Source organism: Loxodonta africana, chromosome 24 (assembly GCF_030014295.1).
Source record: "Loxodonta africana isolate mLoxAfr1 chromosome 24, mLoxAfr1.hap2, whole genome shotgun sequence".
In the NCBI taxonomy this organism is placed as follows: Eukaryota; Metazoa; Chordata; class Mammalia; order Proboscidea; family Elephantidae; genus Loxodonta; species Loxodonta africana.
In genome coordinates, this window is record NC_087365.1 from 43,873,920 (window position 1) to 43,898,156 (window position 24,237).

General features: G+C 39.7%; 1 protein-coding gene across 2 annotated transcripts in view; it reads left to right on the forward strand.

Annotated features, from left to right (window-relative positions):
* PKIG (cAMP-dependent protein kinase inhibitor gamma) overlaps window positions 1-24,237 on the forward strand; it is a 114,454-nt gene that overhangs the window by 18,603 nt on the left and 71,614 nt on the right. Inside the window, exon 1 of one of the 2 annotated variants that reach the window (XM_064276109.1) lies at window positions 13,726-13,810. The exons of the other annotated variant lie outside the window; for it this stretch is intronic. The gene's annotated coding sequence lies outside the window, so the exon portion shown is untranslated. Of the gene's footprint in view, window positions 1-13,725; window positions 13,811-24,237 lie in introns of those variants that run through there. 2 annotated transcript variants of the gene reach the window in all.

The following is a 24,237-nucleotide window of genomic DNA, read 5'->3' on the forward strand; positions in this document are numbered from 1 at the left end:
ATAGGAAGACTTAACATTATAAAAATGTTTATTCTACCAAAAGCAATCTATACATTTAATGCAATTCCGATCCAAATCCCAACGACTTTCTTTAATGAGATGGAGAAACAAATCACCAACTTCATATGGAAGGGACAGCGGTCCCGGATAAATAAGGCATTACTGAAAAAGAAGAACAAAGTGGGAGGCCTTACTTTACCTGATTTTAGAACCTATTATACCACCACAGTAGTCAAAACAGCCTGGTACTGGTACAACAACAGATACATGGACCAATGGAACAGAATTGAGAATCCAGACATAAATCCATCCACATATGAGCAGTTGATATTTGACAAAGGCCCCAAAACAGTTAAATGGGGAAAAGACAGTCTTTTTAACAGATGGTGCTGGCACGACTAGATATCCATCTGGAAAAAAATGAAACAAGACCCATACCTCACTCCATGCATAAAAACTAACTCAAAATGGATCAAAGACCTAAATATAAAATCTAAAACGATAAAGATCATGGAAGAAAAAATAGGGACAACATTAGGAGCCCTAATACACGGCATAAACAGTATACAAAACATTATAAGGAATGCAGAAGAAAAACTAGATAACTGGGAGCTCCTAAAAATCAAACACCTGTGCTCATCCAAAGACTTCACCAAAAGAGTAAAAAGACTACCTACAGACTGGGAAAAAGTTTTTAGCTATGACATTTCTGATGAGCGCCTGATCTCTAAAATCTACATGATACTGCAAAAACTCAACAACAAAAAGACAACCCAATTAAAACATGGGCAAAGATATGAATAGACACTTTACTAAAGAAGACATTTGGGTAGGTAACAGGTATATGAGGAAATGTTCACAATCATTAGCCATTAGAGAAAAGCAGATCAAAAGTACAATGAGATTTCATCTCACTCCAACAAGGCTGGCATTAATCCAAAAAACAAAAAACGATAAATGTTGGAGAGGCTGTGGAGAGATTGGAACACTTCTACACTGCTGGTGGGAATGTCAAATGGTACAACCACTTTGGAAATTGATTTGGCGCTTCCTTAAAAAGCTAGAACTAGAACTACCATACGATCCAGCAATCCCACTCCTTGGAATATATCTTAGAGAAATAAGAGCCTTTACACGAACAGATATATGCACACCCATGTTTATTGCTGCACTGTTTACAATAGCAAAAAGGTGGAAGCAACCAAGGTGCCCATCATTGGATGAATGGATAAATAAATTATGGTATATTCACACAATGGAATACTATGCATTGATAAAGAACAGTGAGGAATCTGTGAAACATTTCATAGCATGGAGGAACCTGGAAGGCATTATGCTGAGTGAAATTAGTTGCAAAAGGACAAATATTTTATAAGACCACTATTATAGGAACTTGAGAAATAGTTTTAACTGAGAAGAAAACATTCTTTTGTGGTTATGAGGAGGGGGGGAGGGAGGAGGGTGGGAGAGGGGCATTCATTAATTAGTAGATAAGAACTACTTTAGGTGAAGGGAAAGACAGCACACAATACAGGGGAGGTCAGCACAATTGGACTAAACCAAAAGCAAAGAAGCTTCCTGAACAAACTGAATGCTTCAAAGGCCAGTGTAGCAGGGGCAGGGGTCTGGGGACCATGGTTTCAGGGGACATCTAAGTCAACTGGCATAATAAAATCTATTAAGAAAACATTCTGTATCCCACTTTGAAGAGTGGCGTCTGGGGTCTTAAACGCTAACAAGCAGCCATCTAAGATGCATCAATTGGTCTCAACCCACCTGGATCAAAGGAGAATGAAGAACACCAAGGACACAAGGCGATTATGAGCCCAAGAGACAGAAAGGGCCACATGAACCAGACACTACATCATCCTGAGACCAGAAGAACTAGATGGTGCCCGGCTACAACTGATGACTACCCTGAGAGTGAACACAACAGAAACCCCTGAGGGAGCAGGAGAGCACTGAGATGCAGGCCCCAAATTCTCATAAGACCAGACCTAATGGTCTGACTGAGACTAGAAGGACCCTGGTGGTCATGGCCCCCAGACCTTCTGTTGGCCCAGAACAGGAACCATTTCCGAAGCCAACTCTTCAGACATGGATTGGACTAGACAATGGGTTGGAGAGGGATGCTGGTGAGGAGTGAGCTTCTTGGATCAGGTGGACACTTGAGACTATGTTGGCATCTCTGTCTTGGAGGGGAGGTGAGAGGGTAGAGGGGTTTAGAAGCTGGCGAAATGGACATGAAAAGAGAGAGTGGAGGGAGAGAGCAGGCTGTCTCATAAGGGGGAGAGTAATTGGGAGCGTGTAGCAAGGTGTATATGGCTTTTTGTGTTAGAGACTGACTTGATTTGTAAACTTTCACTTCAAGCACAAAAGTAATTAAAGAAAAAAACACCTCCCTCCCTGCTGCAGCCCCTAAGCTGCCATCATCTCTCCCTGGACAGCAGAACAGCCTCCTTGCTCCTCTCCTGACTCCTCTTCTTGCCTCAGCGTAGTCTTTTCGCATAGGAGTCAGGGTGATCTTTTTCTTAACTTTTTATTTTGAGACAATTGGAGATTCACATGAAGTAGTAAGTAGTAATACAGAGAGTTCCTCTGTATCCTTTCCCCAGTTTCCCTCAGTGATAACATCTTGCAAAGAGATAGTATAATGTCACAACCGGAATATTACTGGTAATACAGGCCTCCAGTCTTGTTTAGATTTCCCCACGAGGTGATCTTTTACAAACATCAATTCGATCTTGTCAGTCCTCGTGTAAAGCGCTTTAGTGGCTTTCCACGCATGGTACACGGATTAAAATCCAAAGCCCTGTGGGACTCTAGCTCCTGCCTGCCTCTCCAGCCATGTTTTTTTTCCTTGCTCACCAGGTTCCAGTCAGCCTCAGCTTCCTTCATTTCCTGGTACCTACCCTGCTGGTTCCCACCTCAGGACACTTGCACAGCATATCTCTCTGCATGGGGTATTCTTCTTCCTGGCATTTCATGAGCTGGCTTCCCTTCCTTAGCTCAAATGTCACCTCCTCAAGGCAGCCTTTCTTGACCACCCTAATATAGCCTTCCCCCCACCTTCTCAATTTGTCCCATTATGCTCTCTGTTTAATTTTCTTTGTAGAACTTGTAACTGTCTGAAATTATTTATTTGTTTAATTGCTTTTTGTTCAGTAGAAAGTAAGCTAAAGAGAACAGAACTGTTTTATTCATTGCTTTATCTACAGTGCCTAGAACAGGGCATGGTACCTAGTAGGCACTTGATAAATATTTCCTGAATGACTGAGTTTTATGGATGAGGAAACTGAGTTTCAAGGTGATTGAGGAACTTAACTAATGAGTAATGGAACCATGGCTAGAAGCCATAGGTGAAAAGGCCTTAAATTTGGCCTGTTCAAAGAACAGATAGGACAGTAAGGCTGGAGGAGAGACAGTGAGAAGGAGTGTGATGTGAGCTGAGACTAGCGAAATAGGGCCTGGGTCATATCAGGCTTCGCAGATAGTGGCGAGGAGTTTGGATCTTATTCTGCTTGCAACTGGAGGTCTGGAGGGTTATTAGCAACCTTATCATTATCTAGCTTAGCTCACTGGAGTTCCACTCTGGTATTTGGACCGAAGTCTCAGTCTGTAATGATGCTTTCCTTTTCCTTACTTTGCCCCCTATGTGTATAAATTTCTTTTGGCGACCATTCCAGGAAAGGATTCTGGTCCTATCACCATCAAAATAGTACCCACTAATCACATCACATTTGTCTTTTCAATAGGGAACTCAGGCAGATTATGGGTTTGGTGGGAGAGAAAGGAAGACAGAGTACTAACTCAGGAAAGATAGATTGGCAAGGGGGTGGGTGACTATTTACTGCTAATGTAATAATAAAATGATAATGCATATGTTCTATAATGTATATTACATACACTATAATGATAATATAATAATATACTGGTAATAGCTACCCCTTCTATAGTGTTTACTCTGCCAGGTTCTATTCTAAGCACCTTTCATTTATTAACTTATTGAATCCTCATAACCAGTTCTATGAGGTAGGTACCATTACAGATGGGGAAACTGAGGCATAGGGAGGGAAAATAACCTGTCCAAGGTCACAGAGCTCCAGAGTCTGTGCTCTTAACCTCTGTTACAGCCTCTCATTTAATGAGAATCAGATGGATTTTTTCCCACCTTTTTATAATGAAAGATTTCAGACATATGGGAAAAAATCGTAAGAGTACAGTGAGCATCTGTAGCAGACATTTACATCAGACAGTTGTTAACATTTGCTATACATGCATTATCGACGAATGTGTGTATATATGTATGTATTTTTTTCAATTGAGCTTTAAGTGAAAGTTTACAGACCAAGTTAGTTTCTCATACAAAAATTTATATACACATTGTTACATGATTCTAGTTGGTCTCTCTATAGTGTGACAGCACACTCCTGCATTCCACCCCAGATTTCCCATGTCCATTCAACCAGCTTGGAAACCCTGGTGGCGTAGTGGTTAAGTGCTACTGCTGCTACCCAAAGGGTTGGCAGTTCGAATCTGCCAGGCGCTCCTTGGAAACTCTATGGGGCAGTTCTACTCTGTCCTATAGGGTCGCTATGAGTCGGAATCGACTTGACGGCACTGGGTTTTTTTGATTCAACCAGTTCCTGTCCCTTTCTGCTGTCTCATCTCACCTCAGGACAGGAGCTGCCCATTTAGTCTCATGCATGTACTTGAATTAAGAAGCATACTCTTCAAAAAGTATCATTCTGTATCTTATAGTCCAGTCTAACCTTTGTCTGAAGAGTTGGCTTCAGGAATGGTTTTAGTTCTGGGTTAACAGAGTCTTCAGGGTTCCTGCAGTCTCAGACCCTTAAGTCTGGTCTTTTTACGTGAATTTGAGTTCTGCATCCCACTTTTCTCCTGCTCCATCAGGGACTCTGTATTACGTTCCCTGTCAGGGAGGTCATTGGTGGTAGCTGGCACCATCTAGTTCTTCTGGTCTCAGGCTGATGGAATCTCTGGTTTATGTGGCCCTTTTTGCCCCTTGGGCTAACATTTTCCTTGTGCCTTTGGTGTTTTTCATTCTCCTTTGCTCCAGGTGGGTTGGGACCAATTGATGCATCTTAGATGGCCGCTCACTAGCTTTTAAAACCCCAGATGCCACTCACCAAAGTGGAATGCAGAACATTTTCTTAATAAACTTTGTTATGCCAGTTGGCCTAGATGTCCCCGGAAACCATGGTCCGCAGACCACTACCCTTGCTACTCTGTCTCTCAAAGTATTTGGTTGTGTTCAGGAAACTTTTTAGCTTTTAGTTTAGTCCAGTTGTGCTGACTTCCCCTGGATGGTGGGTTGTCCTTCGCTTCACCTAAGGTAATTCTTGTCTACTATCTAGTTAGCGAATTCCCTGCTCCCTCCCTTGCCACCCTCATAACCATCAAAGAAGGTTTTCTTCTGGGTTTAAACCTTTTCTTGAGTTCTTATAATAGCAATCTCATACAATATTTGTCCTTTTGCAACTGACTAATTTCACTCAGAGTAATGAGTTCCAGATTCATCCGTGTTACATTTCTCGGATCCATCGTTGTTGTTTATCATTGTTCATCTTAATTCCATTGTGTGAATGTGCCATAATTTGTTTATCCATTTGTCCATTGATGGGCACCCAGATTGTTTCCATCTTTTTGCTATTGTGAACAGTGCTGCAGTAAACATAGGTATGCATATATGTATTTGTGTGATGGCTCTTATTTCTCTAGGATATATTCCAAGAAGTAGGATTGCTGGATCATGTGGTAGCTCTATTTCTAGCTTTTTAAAGAAATGCCAAATTGATTTCCAAAGTGGTTGTACCATTTTACATTCCCACCAGTAGTTATATAAGTGTTTCAGTCTCTCCACAACCTCTCCAGCATTTATTATTTTGTGTTTTTTGGATTAATGCTATCCTTGTTGGGGTGAGATGGTATCTCACTGTAGTTTTGATTTGCATTTCTCTGATGGCTAATGATTGTGAGCATATCCTCATGTATCTGTTAGCTGCCTGAATGTCTTCTTTGGTGAAGTGCCTGTTCATATCCTTTGCCCAGTTTTTAATTGGGCTGTTTGTATTTTTGCTTAAGTTTTGCAGTATCTTGTAGATTTTAGAGATTAGACCCTGATCGGATGTGACATAGCCAAAAATTTTTTCCCAGTCCGTAGGGTGTATTTTTACTCTTTTGGTGAAGTCTTAAGTGTTCGATTTTTAGGAGCTCTCAGTTATCTAGTTTCTCTTCTGGTGTTTGTACATTGTTAGTTATGGTTTATATTCTGTTTATGCCATGTATTAGGGCTCTTAGCATTGTCTCTATTTTTTCTTCCATGATCTTTATTGTTTTAGATTTTATATTTAGGTCTTTGATCTATTTCGAGTTAGTTTTTGTGCGTGGTGTTGAGGTATGGATCTTGTTTCATTTTTTTGTGCATGTATATCCAGTTATGCCAGCACCATTTATTAAAGAGACTGTCTTTTCTCCATTTAATGAACTTTGGGACTTTGTCAAATATCAGCTGCTTGTAGGTAGATGAATTTACATCTGGTTTCTCAATTTTGTTCCATCAGTCTATGTACCCGTTGTTGTACCAGTACCAAGGTGTTTGACCACTGTGGCCGTGTAATAGGTTCTAAAATCTTTACTTCAATTTTTTGTTGAACTGTTATGAAGGTACATTACAGACATGATAATTCACCCCTAAATACAAAAGAAAGCATTATGTTCGTTTGATTTATATGGTAGGTACATTCTTGGAAGATACACTGCCTATTAAAATTATGCAAGAGAACTTTGTGTTTACATGTAAAAAGGAGTTAAGTTCTAGGCTCATATATAATTATAAACAGATTTTTCACTTACATGAATATCTTGGTATTTGTAAGTCAGGCAGGATAAGGGACAATTTTTGTTTCCGTAAGGCCACCCCACTATTTGCTGGATGTTTAACATCCTCATCCCCACTCAGTAAGTGCTCATGTGAGTGGGGAGGCATTCAAACATTGTGACAACCAGAAATGTGCTTCTCGCCTCCCGCATTTCCAGAAAGCCCTCTACAGGGCTGTACCTGTTGAGAATCATTGATTTAAATAGTCTTCTAATGAAAGGGCTATGTGTTAAATTAAAACCCTTACTATAATGATTCAGTTCTACAGTAATTAAGGTGGTTGAACTTATCTGTAATGTTTTTTTTGTTGTATAACTACGTATGTTCTACGTCTATATATCCATTCGCTTATTCAGTTATACCCCCCACCCCCACCCTCCACCACTTTGTTCTAGAAAGGCTATGTGGCAGTTCTTCATTTATTTAACCATAAAAGGCATCTCCCCATGAATCGATTTGAATTGACTAGGAAATATTTGTAGTTACTTCGTTTTTCTATGTAAAGGAACTTGAAGTGGACTCAGGGCCTACCACAATACTGAATCTGCTTTTTCAGCTTTCTTTCTTTCTGTTTTGCTGAAGGTACTGAGGGGTTTTTCCCAGCTCTACTACTCCCTGTAATTACCTACCTCTTTACTTTTTACTGTTGCCTGTCAAAGTTGATTTGTCAAGCCTATCTCTTTTTATCTCAACTGCCATATTGTTTATGAATCTTCCTCAGAGCCCTGCATCAAGATAGAAGCTAAACCCCATAGCACATTTACTCCCGTGACACCAACCACAGACTGCCTTGTGTTACACTTGATCATGTATTTACCTTCTCTTTCACATACATTTCAGTAACAATTTCCAGGGCAACTCCTTTGGGCAGGTCTTGTTCAAGATCCTAGGAATAGTAATCCCATTCTCTTCTTACCTTACTTTCTTAATAATTGGAGTGGCCTTTTATTCCTTTGTATCCCTTGTGCCACTGGTACCTTGCCTTGCCTCATACATGTTTCTGCATTGAACTTAAGGTACATGGAACAGCATGAACTTCCAAGTTAGATCAGAGTTCAGATCCTGGCGCTGCAACTATGCAACCTTAGGCAAATTACTTAATCTCTCTGAGCTCCCAGTCCCTTATCTGTAAAAAGTGGGTATTAGTACCCATCTTATAGGATTGTTGATAGTGTAAAGATAGATTATATGAAGTGCCTAGCACAGTTCTTGGCACGTAGTAGGTGCTCATTAAGTGGTAGCTGTGGTAAAGGAGGCTCTCTCATTCCTTCAGCTCACTGGAACGAGTAGTAGGAGCATTTAGGATCTTAATTATCTTTTTTAAAATTCGTATTTGATTTTATTTATTTTTTAATATTTTGCTTTAGGCGAAGGTTTACATAGCAAAATAGTTTCCCATTCAACAGTTTGTACACAGAATGTTCTAAGACATTGGTCACAGTCCCCTCAATGTGTCAGCACTCTCCCCATTTCCCCTCTGGGTTCCCCATTACCTTCCATCAGGTTGTCCTACCCCTTCCTGCCATCTTGTCTTAGCTTTTGGGCAGATTTTGCCCTTATGGTCTCATGTCGTTAACTGTTCTAAGGAGCTGGTTGTCTTGGGTGTTATTGTTTATTTTGTAGGCCTGTCTGTTGTTTGGTTGAAAGATGGTCTCTGGGAATGGCTTTAGCTCTGTGTTAGAAGGATGTCTTAGAGCCATAGTTTCGGGGGTTCCTCCAGTCTCTATCAGGCCAGTAAGTCTGGTCTTTTTTATGGATTTGCTTTTTATTCTACATTTTTCTCCTGCTTTTCCCAGAACCCTCTGTCGTGATCCCAGTCAGAGTGGTTGGTAGTGGTAGCCGGGTACCATCTAGCTCTTCTGGTCTCAGGGTCATGTAGGCTGTGGCTCATATGGTCCATTAGTCCTTTAGACTAGTTGCTCCCTTGAGTCTTCAGTTTTCTCCACTCTCCTTTGCTCTAGCTGGGATGAGACCAATAGTTGTATTTTAGATGGCTTGTCTTAGAGGAAATGCTCACTTAGTTTTGGGACTTCTCCAAAGAGAAACAGGCCCTGAGGAAAGTCTGGCCCATCGCTGATTAACTGTTCCCCTTTTAGAATCAGCGATCCGAGCCTTTGTTTTGAAACTACTTATATAATGTATACCACCTGTTATTTGTGTATTTTTAGCAGTAGGAGTCGGATAATCCTAATCCCGTCTGTAAAAGAGCAAACTGTTTACCAGAAGCAGAGCTTTTTTTCTTAACTCTGACTCACACTGACTCATCTTTCTCATTTTCCTTCCCACAATCTCACAACAACCTTGCAAGAGAGAGAATTTTTAGGGAATTCAGTTGAGCTTCTTTTTCTTGATTTTCCAGAGTTGAAAACTTGAAGATGTCATGTCATTAATTCCATTTTAGGAAAAGCTAAAATTTGTGCTGCCTGGAGTGCCAGTATGACCCAATGCCATATAGTCGAACATCTCACACAAAACCTTGTCTCAGTAAATCAATTCTGTTACCTGGGCAGTTAGCCAAGTTCCTAAAGCATACATGTTAAACAAGTATGCACATCTTGCTTTTTGAAAATTGTTATCACCTTAACTTAAATTCTTTTGAACCTGGAAAATTTCCTCTTCTGAGATAGAAAACTCCTGCAGAATTAGAGCCAGAGCTGTGGTGCCTTAACAGTTGAATTTGAGATGACAGATACAGAATTCAGACATGTCGAGTCAGCACAATGAACAAGGAAGATTTATAGATCAGAGCGATTAATAGTCTGCCTTCGGTCAACCTTCGTTAAATTAATATTTACTGATCATCTGGGATGTGCCAAAGGCTAGTGCTACAGCAGTGAGCAGTACAGATGTGATCCCTGCTGTCATGGGCCTGATAATGTAATATGTGTGTGTAATAAATGCCGTGGTGGGGGAAGTACAGGATTCACTTGTGAAGGGAGGAAGGAAGGCTTCTTGGAGGAAAAGACACCAGAGTGAGTAGGCATTAACTAGGAGATGGGGTGGGGTGGGGTGGTGCGGAGGGGGCCCTAGAGTATCCCAGGCAGAAGGAGCTATGTGTACCAAGGACTGAGGGGAGAAAGCTTGCTTCTGGAGGAGCTGGAAGAGGTTGCAGTGTGATTGGAGGACAGTCGAGTTGGGGAAGATTGGCACGAGATAAATTTGGAGACGCTGGCAGGGCCAGATCATGCAGAACATTCTATACTGGTTTATTAATTAAAAAAATTTTTTTTTCTTTTAGCTGAGGTAGATTTTACATACAGTGAAATGCACAGATCTTGTTTTGACAAATGTATTCTCCCATGTAACCAACACCCAATTACAAATAAGGACTTCTAACTTGATATTAAGAACAATGGGTAGTGATGGATTTTGAGCAGGCTCCAGACGTGATGCAAATTGCTAGTTAAGAACCTCAGAGGGCGCCAGGGCCAGGGCTGGGAGTAGGTGGTGGTTTGCAAGCGGTGGTGGAGCTGTCTTGATTTTCCTAAGAGGCCAAACCCCTAAATGCTTTGTAGGATCTCAAGTGTATCTACACGGAGCGCAGAAGGCTGTGGTTTTTTCGAGGTCTCCCTGGAAAGACTCCAGGTGACCTGCATTTTGAAGAAAGCTTGCTGGGCTCAGAGACAGGATTTCTGACAACTTTGACAGAACACAGCAAATAATCACCTTATGGATTTATTTTTGTTACCTACAGCACATGTGACATTTTTTCTTATCTGAGAGTAGGGTATTAACAATGTTATGGTTTTGATGATTTTAGGGGCTTACTGAAGCTTAGTATCCTTTAAGTGTTCTGACTATTTTAATGTCTGGAATTTTGGCATGGTGCTAGAAATTATTTAACATGTTACTGTGCTGTTTTTGTTGTTGTTGTTATTAAAGAAAAGATATTGTGGATAGAATTATCTTCATTATTTCTAGTTAGGAAATTTTTTAATTTCTATTAAAAATAAATAAATAAGCAAACATAAAAGTGCATTGAAGTATCCAGGTCTATTCTCCATCCCCCCCATACCCCCCGCCTTTTTTTTTTCCTTTCAGGAAAGTGTAAGGAATAGTGCTTAAAAACACTTTACTGCCAAAACACTCCAAAATACATTTACAGGAAGTTCTTTTCTTACCATATTTGTTTTTTTGTTTCTCCAAAGCTTGCCAAGCTCAATACATAAGTTTATAAATGTTTTTGTACATATCGGCCTTAAACTAAACCCTTCTAAGTATCCAAACTCCCTTGTGTCTTTCTGTGTCTAAATTCAGAGATAGCATCCTGTTGGTTTTGCTAATTACAGAGTAGTCTAGGCCCACATGGTTTGAGTTCGCCCACAGTACTCTAGAGATACTTAAGGATTTCATCTGAAAAGTATCCTGCTCATACTCTGAAAATGCTTCTTATCATTTTAGTACTCCGATGCATTTGTGTGTGTATAGATTATTCTGCTTAATGTTCCTCATATAATTTTTTTAAACAAGAAAATTCTTATTGTTTGATGAAGTCATGAAACTCAAGAGTTGGATGAAATATTAGACATCCCATCCAATGATGAAGTAATTGCTGATTGATTACTATTAGTTGATGATTAAATCATTCACTGTCTAAAATAATCTTTTTTTTATTTTCTATCCTTGTTTAGCCGAATCTCCAAGCTTTGGCACATATATATCCCAGTTGACATTTAGTCCTCCAATCAATTTTTTCTGTAATGACCAGCACAAAGAAAAAAACAGGTTCTTGAGGAAACAAAACACTGTACATAAGGGCTAACAAAAACAGGTCTTCAAAGCCATGAGATACTAGAATTTCACACACAGACTATAAAACAACTACATTACTGTGTAAAAAGAAATACATGTCAAGATCGAAAATTTCACGAAGAAACTGGACACTACCAAAAGTGACAACATATTTGAAGAAAAACCAAATAGACATTTTATAACTGAAAAATATAATAACCCAAACAAGAACACAGTGGATGGCTTTAAAAGCAGATTACACAGCTGAAGAGAGAATTAGTGAGCTAGAATATAGGTTAGAAGAAATTGACCTAGAATGAAGTATTGAGAGACAAAAATATGTGAAATACAGAAAAGATGGTAGAAGAATTAAGAGGACACAATGCAAACATCTAATATACGTTTAGTTGGAATCCCAGAAGGAGAAGATCGAGAATGGTACGGAGACAATATTTGAGGAGATAATAGTTGAACATTTTCCAGAACTATTGAAACACATGAGTTCACAGATTAAAAAATATGTAGCTTTAAATGCATATATTAGAATTAAGAAAAGGCTAGAAACTGAGCAAGCATCCACCTTAAGAAGTCAGGAAGAGAACAGTAAAAGAAACCCAAAGAAAATAAAGGGAAAGAAATAACAAAGAGAGGAGTAGAAATAAATGAAATAGAAAGCAAATATATAATGGAGAATATTAAGAAAACCTAAGATTAGTTCTTAGAAAAGAGTAATAAAAATTATATACTCTGGTAAGCTCAATCAGGAAAAGGAACAAGGAGAGGAGGGAGGGAAAGAAGGAAAGAAGAACGAAGGGAAGGAAAAAAGGGCACAGATAACCAATATCAAGAATGAAAAGGAGATCATATAGTTATCAACATGATAAGATACTATGAACGGCTTTATGACAAAATTTTGAAAATTTAAGTGAATGGACAGATTTTTAACAAGAAGCATTATCAAAACTAATCTAGATCCTGTTTGGGATGATGAAAAAGTTTCAGAAATAGTGTGATGGTTGCTCAACATGGTGAACAATTGATGTCACTGAATTGTACATGTAAAATGGTTAAATGGCAAATTTTATGTTCATATGTATTTACCACAATAAGCTGTTTTTAAAAAACTAACACAAGGCAACCAATGTCACTAAACAATTTGTTTATTAACTGTTTGAAAAAAAAAAAAAACTCACACAGGAAAGAAAACATAAAAAGTAATGTAAATTGAAGCAGCAGTTAAATAGTTTCCCACAAAGAAAACTACAAGTCCAAATGGCTTCACTAGGAAGTTATATCAAGAATTTCAGAAAGAAAGAATTAATACTATACACACTCTTCCTGAGAATAGAAAAAGAGGTTAGCAAAATAAAAATGACATGAGAAAGGAAAATTCACATGTCATTTTGCTCATGAACATGAAAAATCCTAAACTAGAGGTTAACATAACAAAATCCAGCATTCTACTTACTAATGCTGCATAACAAACTAACCAAATTTTGTGGCTTAAAATAGCCATTTTATTAGGACTCTGTGGGTCAGGAACTTTGATAGGACGCGATGACGATGGCTTGTCTTCTCCATGTTGTCTGGGTCCCCAACTGAGAAGACTTGAAGGAAGGCTGGGATCATCTGGAGGCGTCTTCACTCTGTGTCCTGTGGCTGGCAATCAGTTAGGACACCTACACATTATCTCTCCATGTAGTCTCTCCGCATTGGCTAGTTTGGGCTTCCTCACAGCATGGCGACTGGGTTCCAAGAGCAAGGTCCCAAGAGAGCAAATTGCAAGTGCTTAGAATTTCTTAATTCACGTAGTGCCATATCCTCTCTTGGTTGATGTAGTTACAAAAATCTGTCCAGATTCATGATATGAAATATATCTTTTTCCCAGTTTAACACTTGATTTTTACTTTGCTGACCCTCATTTTTGCCATGCAGAATATTTTTATTTATACATAGTCAAATTTATCAGTATTTTCTTTTATGACTCCTAGATTTTATATTATACTTAGAAAGGCCCTCCCCATTGTGAAGTTATTAAAAGATGTGCCATATGTTTTTCTAGTACTTACATGGTTTCGTATTTTTGCATTTAACTTTGTAGATCCACTAGATGTGAGATATAAGATTCTACTTATTAACGTTACCTTTCTCAGACTGATGGAGAGATTCATTCTGACTGTGAGTATCTGGTAAAGACTATTGATCATTCTTTAGGGTATGGAATTGTGAGGAATTACTCCCCTTTCACTCTAGGGCACTGGAATGAGCATCTGAAGTCAAAGCTCCTGCTTCCCCACAGCAGGTAGGGAAAAACAGTCACAGTTTCACACTGTGTCCTTTTCCAGTATTCCTTTTCATTTCCCCAAATCATCTGTTACTGCAGCATCATTGACCTCTTGACAAGTTATGATCTTTATCTCATTTTAAAGTGGCTGTTTACTGATGTCATGAAAGGACACAGCCTCATCTGCCTATAAATTGTGATGTGTGAGTTGTAGTGAAATCTAGCCGTTACAGAAATAATTTTCATTATCATCTGTTTTGAAGGGCACTCCTTTCTGATTTTGTTTGCCTGATCCCAAGTCCATCTTATCCAATGGTGTTTCTGTAGCTCTCCTTCCATTTATTACAGTATAAGGCAGACTGTGAAGCATACCCTCATTATCATGATTTCACGTTCTTGTCCGTGTTCCAGACGTAAATGTAAAAGCCTCTAAGGCACTTGAGACTGTCTAAAATAGACATTTTGAAGGGTCAGTTGAAACTCATCAATGGAAATAAAGAGAATTGTTGTTGTTAGGTGCTCTCGAGTCCGTTCCAACTCATAGCCACTCTGTGTACAACAGAAGGAAACACTGCCCAGTCCTGCATCATCCTCATAATTTTGTTATGCTTGAGCCCCTTGTTGCAGCCACTGTGTCAATCCATCTCTTGGGGGTCTTCGTCTTTTTGGCTGACCCTCTACTTTACCAAGCATGGTATCTTTCTCCAGGGACTGGTGTCTACTGATGACATGTCCAAAGTATGTGAGACAAAGTCTCTCCATCCTTGCTTCTAGGGAGCATTCTGGCCGTACTTCTTCCAAGACTTTTGACAGTCCATGGTATATTCAGTATTCACCGATACCATAATTCAAAGGCATCAGTTCTTCTTCAGTCTTCCTAATTCGTTGACCGGCTTTTGCACGCTTATGAGGTGATTAAAAACACTATGGCTTAGGTTAGGCGCACCTTAGTCTTTAAAGTGACATTTTTGCTTTTTAACACTTTAAAGAGGTCTTTTGCAGGAGATGGAAACCCTGGTGGCGTAGTGGTTAGGTGCCACTGCTGCTAACCGAAAGGTCGGCAGTTCAAATCCACCAGGTGCTCCTTGGAAACTCTGTGGGGCAGTACTACTCTGTCCTACAGGGTCCCTGTGAGTCGGAATCGACTCAATGGCAACAGGTTTGGCTTGGTTTTTGCAGGAGACTTGCCCAGTGCAATGCGTCTTTTGATTTCTTGACTGCTGCTTTCATGGGCGTTGATTGTGGATCCAAGTAAAATGAAATCCTTGACAACTTCAGTCTTTTCTCTGTTTATCATGATGTTGCTTCCTGGTCCAGCTGCAAGGATTTTTGTCTTTATGTTGAGGTGTAATCCATACTAAAGGCTGTAGTCTTTGATCTTTACTAGTAAGTGCTTCAAATCTTCTTCACTTTCAGCAAGCAAGGTTGCTTGCTGCAAAACTCAGGTTATTAATGAGTCTTCCTCCAGTCCTGCACTCTTCTTCATACAGTCCAGCTTCTCGAATTATTTGCTTAGCATACGGATTGAATAAATATGGTGAAAGGATACAACCCTGATGCACACCTTCCTGACTTTAAACCATGCAGTATCCCCTTGTTCTGTTGGAATGACTGTCTCTTGGTTTGTGTACACAGTTAAGTGTTCTGGAATTTCCATTCTTTGCAATGTTATCCATAATTTGCTATGATCCATACAGTCAGATGCCTTTACATAGTCAGTAAAACATAGGTAAACATCTTACTGGTATTCTCTGCTTTCTGCCAGGATGTTACCGCAAATTGCGGGTTCGAGCCGCCTGTCGCAAAGCCAATACTGAGACAGGAGGAGGTAAGCAGTCAGAAGGCTTCATTGAATACCAGTATTCAAGAGACAGAGGGGGTTAAATTCCTCTCAAATTCTGTCTGCTCTAAAGGGTTGGTGGGAGGGTTTTATATGGGAAAGATCAGGGTTACCTAATATTTTGAGCACGTAGTCCACAGATGGTCTTATACATTACAAAACAACTACAAAAACTCTTTATTAAACTAAAGATAAACATGTCAGGCATCTGGACTCTAATCAGTATATTTGTAATAGGCTGAAAAACTCTGATAAGAATCTCTCAGCTAGTGGAGCTGTTTTGCCAAGTCCACTGTGGCTGAGATAGGGAGTAAGAAAGAAAGCCTTCCTGTCGGTTTGTAGGCTGAAGGCCATTTCTCAAGAGAACAAAAAAAGAAGAAAAGAGACCAAGGCCACGGGAGCTGAGATAGCTCCGCCCCCCTTTGGAAGAGACTGGTGCAGCTCGTGTAATTAAAAGATGTTTAGAGATTACTTAGAGCATCATTATGGCGTTAGCCATGTCAAGCTCTTGATCACCTGTTTTGAATAGGGGAAAACATGTTGTAAGGTATTAGGGTGTTTGTTATGTTTAAGAGTGGAACAGGCTGCTCAGTTATATTTTGAACAGAGCCTGTACCATTTTCCAAGGACCAGAGATTAATCACAGTCTATATAGTTATACTAAAACAAATGAGAAAATATATTCTCTAATGTTAAAACACTAAAGAAAATGCATTTTTGCTACTTCAAGGATCCATCTTAGTTCAGTAATTATGTCCCTTGTTCCGTGTCCTCTTCTGAATCTGGCTCGAATTTCTGGCAGTTCCCTGTTGATGTACTGCTTTTGAATGATTTTCAGCAAAATTTTACTTGTGTGTGATATTAATAATATTGTTCGGTAATTTCTGCATTCTGTTGGATCACTCTTCTTTGGACTAGGCATAAATATGGATCTCTTCCAGTTGGTTGTCCAGGTAGCTATCTGTCAGTTTTCTTTATTAGGACGTAGCCATGATTTTTCTTCATTAGGACTTGTAGACCTAATGAATACCACTTGATATGAATAATCAAAATATCCAATTTCTCTTCACAGTTCACTTCTGCATCTAAGATCATCATGCTGGCTATATCAGAACCCAGTTGCTAGAGAATCTGGGTTTGTTTATAAGGTTTTATATTACTAGAAGACAAGCTAGAGGGGCGTTAAGATGGTTGCTGAATGAAATGGTTGCTGAATGAGCCAGTCTGCAGTATCTGCCGTAGGGCACAAATGATGAAATGATCTCTCAGTGATTTCTGAGCTGGACTGTAATGGACCGAGGAGGAGTTTTCCAGGTACATAAAGCCAAGACTGTTCTGTGCGGAGAAACCATGTGTGCAAAGTCATGGAAGCGCGAGAATGTTTGTGATGTTCAGGGATTAGCTAAGGATTATTTCAAAATAGCTAGAGCCTGGAGTGTCTGGGACCGAATAAGTAGAATAAGACTAGAGATGGATTGAGGCCAGGTTGTGAAATATCTTGAATGTTGCATTAAGAATTTGTTCACTATCGTATAGTCAAGGTTTTTAAGAAGCGCAGTGACAGGAATGTTTAGGTAAGTGTAATGATATATATATACACACACATATACATATATGAAATGTTTTTCAACAAATGCAATTGTATAAAAAGCTTTTTAGGTTTAATTTTCTTCTTTAATACATTTTCAATCTCTAGAAAGCTATAATTAATCACTTCAAATTAATGGAACAATTAAAAACAAGTTTAAGAAATTAAAAACATAATTTGCAAGTATTTAATATCCTCTGAAAATTATTTCCAAATTAAGGTTAAAAAAAATGTACATAATAGTCAAATACCAGTTAGTTTCAAATTCTGTCAGATCCACAGTTAGCAACGTTAGTCTTTTGGGCTTCTTCAGCACCCGTTGTTAAATCTGCAGATTTCTTTTCGATGAAGAATGGAAATCCCCCCCCCCCCGTCCCCTTTTTTAACACCTGGAGCTATTGCTCTCTGAGTTCTTTAAGATCACCAGTTATTTTTTCAATGAGACCCTGGGCTCTGTGAGAGGGTCCTAAGAGACCAGGAGGAGAGATCAGTGCACAGACATTCATTCTGGCCTCCTGGAGCTCCCTGAGCAATACAGTGTTCTTTCTTACCAAGGTTTCTTTGGGACATTTCAGCCCCTTCAGTGAGAAACCTCAATGGGAGTGCCAGCATTTGTTAGAGTATTCAGTGCTGTGAGCCTGTCCTGATTACTGAAATCCAAGTAGCCTATTGACTCTATTTGTTTAATTTTTAACTTTAAATTGTTTTTTGGTCTGTTAACTGTTCTTTCTAGTCTTCAGCTTTAGGTGATTAGGTCTTTGGCTCTTAGAGGGCTTTACGTTTAGAAATCCAGTAAAGTCTCTTCCATAACATATGAATACTCTTTGGGGTATGTCCAGAAACTAATGGATACTGAAGTTGTTTGGAGGATCAGAGTCTTCCCTGTTAGTTGACATAATTGAATCAGAATCATCCTTGCTGATATTTGCAAATGTGAGATTAATAACTGGGTGCATAAAAATTGTAGGGGCCATGATTCAGGCATAACTTTGTTCCTCTTATCTTCTTTGAATCCATACAGTACATTCATTCAGTCCACACTGAATTCTTCCACTGGCTAGTCACAAGCTTCCTGGTCAGTTTCCTCTCGTTCCTTGAACAGGAGTGGCTATCTGTGCCTTTTCTCTTTCTAACTTACTGCATTTATCTTCAAGAATATCATCTTTTTTTTTTTCTTATTGGAACTTCTAAAGACTTTGACATAAGTTATTTACAGAGCCTCCTTATCTCTTGGTCAGCAGTCTCTGTCTTCCTCAAGGGAATCCCTTTTATTTTTCCTAAGTCTGTTGTAAAGACTAGGCGCCCTGGTAGTGCAGTGGTTAAGCACTTGGCTGCAAACTGAAAGGTCTGCGGTTGGAACCCATTAGCTGCTCTGTGGGAGATAGATGTGGCAGTCCGCTTCCAGAAAGATTTACAGCCTGGGAAACCCTACAGGGCAGTTCTAGCCTGTCCTTTAGGGTTTCTATGAGTTGGAATCAACTGGAAGACAGTGGGTTTTGTTTTGTTTTGGTTTTGGGTTTGGCTCTGAAGATGCTTTGCTTCAGGCTTGGAGTTCTTCCCTGGCTAAGAATTTTCATTTGTGGACACAGTAGCTTCGTTGCAGTTCTTTAATGAAAGATCTCTGTTTGTTGCAAATCATGGCATTTGTACACATGAGTTTGAAGTTTAGTTCTTTTGTGGGTGGTGGCCTTGTTCTTGAGCTTCTCTTCCATGGTACTAAAATCCACTGGGTGTATATAATGACCAGCAAGGTGCCAGGAACAGTACGGTCAGTCATGGAAAATGAGGAGAAAGCTCTTGGGCCTTTCTCTGCTGTTGTCTCATCAAAACCACTTGAAAGAGGCTCTACTTCTTGCCGGGCTAAGGAGCTCAGAGGCTTCAGGGTGCTTTCACCTTTATAGGATCCTGACCCTGGAGGTCTTTCTCTACTTCATTTTTCATGCCATCTCTGACTCGCTTTTTGAAAAAATCCTCCTTTTTCTTCTGTTTTACTTTCCTTGGTTCTGCTTTCCTCCTTTATTTCTCCTTTTCCTTTTTCTATCATTATGCTTATCAGGATCATTACTATCTTCAAAAGGCTTGAATCATGGCTGAGGTGCCTGAACAGAGCTTAGAGACTTCATTTCCTCCCACTGTCAGGTGCAGCTTCGAGGGCTTTTCCACCTATTCCTCAGAACGGTGTTTGGCTGGCTGTGTGTCTTGTGCATACAGTGTTTGCAATTAAAAACAATCTGCCATAAATAAAGATGTGTCTGTCTGTCTTTGTGTTCTAGTCTGATTATTTCTGCGTGATAAACTGAATTCCTTGGTCAAACATTTAAACTGTTGGTTCCTTTTGAGAGAGGTAGCTAAGAGCATGGGCTTTGTAGTCATACAAACCAGTTTTCAGCTTCCAACTGCCACTTGCTGGCCATTCACTAGGCTTAAACTGTGCCTCAGTTTGTTCTTTGGAAAAACAGGATGACACTAGAAACCACCTTATGTGGCTGTGAGAATTAAATGAGATGATATAATGTACTGTCCCTGGCTGGTGGCCAGCATATAGGAATAGTAGGTATACAAGACAGACCAGGTCCACACTCTCATGGAACTGACATTCTAGTGGGGAGCAGGGGGATGGTAAAAGACAGTAAACATTACTGAGCAAGAAAAATAGTAGTGCTGTGCAGACAGTTTTAAAAAAGTGATGTACATTAGAGGGTCCCAGACAGAGCTGGAGAAAAATATAGAACAAAATTTTAACTCACAAAAAAAGACCAGACTTACTGGCCTGACAGAGGCTGAAGAAACCCCGAGAGTATGGCCCCCGAACACCTCTTTAGCTCAGTAATGAAGTCATTGCTGAGGTTCACCCTTCAGCCAAAAATTAGACAGGCCCAGAAAACAAAATAAGACTAAAGGGGCACACCAGCCCAGGGACAAGGACTAGAAGGCAGGAAGGGACAGGAAAGCTGGTAATAGAGAAGAACCCAAGGTCAAGAAGGAGAGTGTTGACATGTCATGGGGTTGGTAACCAATGTCACAAAACAATATGTACTAATTGTTTAATGAGAAACTAGTTTGTTCTGTAAACCTTCATCTAAAGTACAATTAAAAAAAAAAAGATTACAGCTTTGGAAACACTATGGGGTAGTTCTACTCTGTCCTAGAGGTGGCTATCAATTGGAATCAACTAAAAATAAAAGAAAAAAAGAGAGTGATATAGAGCTGGTAGATGCTAGTTATCGTAGGTTGGGTAGGTTGGGAAGTCCTGAAGAGGTGACATTGTGGCTAAATCTGAATGACAAGGATATCCTTTAAATTCCTAGAAGTAGAATCGTGGGATCCAAGACTATATGCATTAAAACTTTTGGTCAATCTAGTATTGACAAGTGAACCTACAAAAAAATGTCTAAAATAATTTGTATTTCCTCTAACTGTCTATAGCGATGTCTCTTTTCTTTACCCTCATCAGCTCTTTTCTCCTAATTATAAAAGGTGGGATTATCAAAGGCTGATCCTAGGGACCTTTCAGCTGGTCTTCTAATAAGATTCTTTAATGGGGAAAAGATAAGAAAATATCACAATTTTTGGTTAAATCAGGATTCAGGGTTTTTACAGTGTTATGACAATGTAAATACTGTTCCCAGCTGAGCCAAGTAACATTCTAATTATTATTCCTTCCTGTCTTCCAGTCTTTTTGAGGGATCCCTTTTGCTTGTCCTCCCTAAATTAATTGCCCAGTTGTCTGGAGGGAAGATGAGAAGGCAGAAGGGGACAGAAGTTGGCTGAATGGTCATGGAAATACAGGATGGAGAGAAGTAGTGTGCTGTCTCATTAGGGGGAGAGCAACTAGGAGTACATAAAAAAAAAAAAAAAAGTACATAGCAAGGTGTATATAAATTTTTGCATGAGAGACTGACTTGATTTGTAAATTTTCACTTAAAGCACAATAAAAATTAAAAAAAAAAAAATTAGTTGCCCAGCATCACCCCCTTATTCTAGAAACCTTTCTCCTCTCCTACTGGCTTTTTTTTCTCTGCTTGGTCTTGCCTGCATTGTCTGATAGAACTGGAAGCCTCGGACATTTTATTCAACAGGCATGTTGACTAACAGCCACTTTCGCTCCTGTTGGAATTCAGCATGCCTGGCTCGGAGTAGATACTGACCAGCATTGCTTTTGCTGTAAAAACAAGGCAGCGTTTTGAAGTAGGCCGATTTTTCAAGCCAATTCGTTGGCAAGGGTGTATAACACCTTCTGTGAGTTAAAACTGTGTAGAAGGTGCGCATCTTTTTGCTCCAGTCAAACCCTTCTTCTGTGCGGCGTGCAGTGGGGAAAGGGGGCATTACTGAGCCCCGGACCGTACAGCTTCTTCACCCCAGATCAGTGGGTAATGAGACCTCTTTTATTTGTTTGCAATGTGTATATGATTGCATATTGTTCATGGTACCATTATGGAAAGCCTTTTATCGTCCTACATCCTCCTGTGCCATAACAAATATTTTCTTTCTATGTCTTGAGTGGCTAGGGATCTTTACAATGATGTAAAAACAAACAAACAAAAAAGCCCGTTGCTGTCCAGTTGATTCCGACTCATAGCAATCTCATAGCCGCCTTATAGGACAGAGTAGAACTGCCCCATAGGATTTCCAAGGAGTGGCTGGTAAATTCGAACTGCCAACCTTTTGGTTAGCAGCCGAGCTCTTAAACACTATGCTACCAGCATTCCGAGAACGCTATAGTACATGTTGAATTACAGATCTTATTTAGGTAGTGCTTTGTTCATTTACTGCACAGTTGTATATTTTTATAGAATACACAGACATGTACTAGAGTTTAATCTCTACAATTCAAGTCTTAAAATGATACTATGTAGTTCAAACTCTGAGGAATGGATTGAAAGTCACCCATTCTAAAATTGTTTTTTCTTTTCATCATCTTTTAAAACTCAGCAACATTAACAGAATATCCTGAGGACAACGGGGGGGCCCGGGATAGTGTGGGGAGGGAATGAATGTGTTTGGTGAAATTGTCCAGAAGCAAAGCACTTGAAACCCAGAGATTTGTCATCCAAATATGTGCAGATTGCTGCTGCTATAAATAGTTTGAACTTAAGTAAACAGCCTCTTCCCCCTGCCTGCTGCTTGGCCATTGTTCAGATGCCAGAACAGGCTGGGGAGCAGCATCTTAAATACCAGGCTTCTGGTCCTTGTGCTGAACTTTTGGGTTGCTCCTCTGTGAGGCAGGGCGGTTAGCTCTCCAGGGCTTGAGATGACCTAGGTCAGACATTCACCAACCCCTTTGGTTCCCACCTCTACCCAGCCTGTTGTACGATTTTACGAACTTGCCTTAGAATAGCACCAATCTAAGGCTCCTGGCAACTATAAAAAGCCCTGGGGCCACATGGCTGTTGACTCTAAAGTAGGTTTAGGAGGCATAGCTGTTCTTTTCTCAGGGCAGACACATGCACGGCTCATTTCTTTATTTTGGAGCCAAGAAAAGTGGTGCTGGTTGTTGAAATTGCTGCAAGCTGCCTGTGCCAGCAGTTGCTCTGCTGTGTGCTATGAGGGCAGGCAGCTGACATTTCAGGAGCCCCTTTGAGGACTCAAGCAAAATGCTGACATTAGAGCAGCTGAGGACATGCCACGCCTTATTACTATATTTCCTCTGGAAAAAATAAGTCTCCCTCTTTTTAAATTCCTGCTTCAGCTGCATTCACTTACAGTGACTCTTTATGTCAAATGCTCATGAAAAGGTTATGAAGAAATTGGCTTCTTGGAATTGAGGGGGAATGCATAAGGGGAATAAAAGAATACTAGATCAACGATCAGGAGACCTGGGTTCTTGGGCAGTTACGTAACTTTTCTTGGCTATAGTTTTCTTATCTGTCAAGTGAGGATAATTGTCTCTTTTCTGTTTCACGAGGTTGATGAGAAAATGTATGTCAAAGTACCTTCTGGACTATACTGAACTAAAAACTAGTGGGATGTAAATGAGAGGTGAGGTACAGGGAAGAGCGTGGTTATTGGAGCTGGGCCTTCTGTTCTCTCTCTCAGCCTCAGTTTTTTCATCTGTAAAATGGGAATGCAGATACCTACCTTGCAGAAGTGCTATAAGGATTAGATATAACACATGCTATTTAGAAATATGTAATGGTGGGTAGACAAATGGTAGGCCGAAGTTAAGTGACAACGATAGTACATTTCATGTGATATTATTCACACAGGCTGATTTAGGATTCTTCACCTGGGGAAACAGATTTAGCTTATAGATGTTGAGATTAGCAGAAGGCCCTGCTAAAAGCAGATAGCAATAGCTAATAATAATAGCTAACATTTTAAAAAATCAAATTAAGGCATGAACCTGATTTTTTTTTAAACCTGCAGATACAGAAAGGTATCAGTTTCCTGCATATCACTCACCTTGAGGCAACCATTTCATTTTTTACTTTCAGCACTTCTGGTGGTCACCTCCATTTCTCTAAATAATATTACCTCCGTTTCTTTTTTTTTTTTAATTAATTTTGTTTTTGTCAAAATGACACATAGCTTTATTTTTAACTTTTAAGGTCAAGTATTATTAAAAACTTATAATAAAAACAGCTGTCCTCTGCCCCCACCCTTTCTTTACTCTCCCTCCTGTCCTGATCCCTAAGATTAATACCTTTGATTGCATTAGCTGTTTGTTCTCGTATTTTCTCTCCATATATCTAAGTAATATGCTTATATAGCTCTCTGTCTAAAACTGTTTTTAGTGGGGAAATTTTCAAACATACACAGACCTAGAGAGAACAATACAGTAAACACTCGTGTACCACCCATTACCCAGCTTAAGGAATCATCAGCCCATGGCCAGCCTTGGTTCATAGATTGTCTGTAGCCATTTTTATCCCCTGCTACTGGATTATTTTGGA